A 552-nucleotide genomic window follows, 5' to 3' on the forward strand; every position below is an offset into this window, starting at 1 on the left:
CAACAAACCAGCAAGCACCTGTCAGAAATTATCAAACAGGAAAAGAAGATGGCAGCTGAAAATAATAATAATGCAAGGAGAATGCTTGGTGACTTTATTGCACCCAATTCCAATTTACATGGAAGAAGCATCTCCATTCCTACCATTGGAGCAAACAATTTTGAGCTGAAACCTCAGCTAGTTTCTCTGATGCAGCAGAACTGCAAGTTTCATGGACTTCCATCTGAAGATCCTTTTCAGTTCTTAACTGAATTTTTGCAGATCTGTGATACTGTTAAGACTAATGGAGTAGATCCTGAAGTCTACAGGCTCATGCTTTTCCCTTTTTCTGTAAGAGACAGAGCTAGAGTGTGGTTGGACTCTCAACCCAGAGATAGCCTGAACTCTTGGGATAAGCTGGTCACGGCTTTCTTAGCCAAGTTCTTTCCTCCTCAAAAGCTGAGCAAGCTTAGAGTAGATGTTCAAACCTTCAAACAGAAAGAAGGTGAATCCCTCTATGAAGCTTGGGAAAGATACAAACAGCTGACCAAAAAGTGTCCTTCTGACATGCTT

General features: G+C 41.3%; 1 non-coding gene across 1 annotated transcript; it reads right to left on the reverse strand.

Annotated features, from left to right (window-relative positions):
- Positions 1-444: 444 nt before the first annotated feature.
- On the reverse strand, positions 445-552 carry LOC148575090 (small nucleolar RNA R71). Its single transcript, XR_015906165.1, has one exon. It is a non-coding gene; the product is annotated as a small nucleolar RNA R71 (small nucleolar RNA).

The sequence above is a fragment of the Arachis ipaensis genome, chromosome B2 (assembly GCF_059453495.1).
Source record: "Arachis ipaensis isolate K30076 ecotype BB chromosome B2, ASM5945349v1, whole genome shotgun sequence".
NCBI classification, from domain to species: Eukaryota; Viridiplantae; Streptophyta; class Magnoliopsida; order Fabales; family Fabaceae; genus Arachis; species Arachis ipaensis.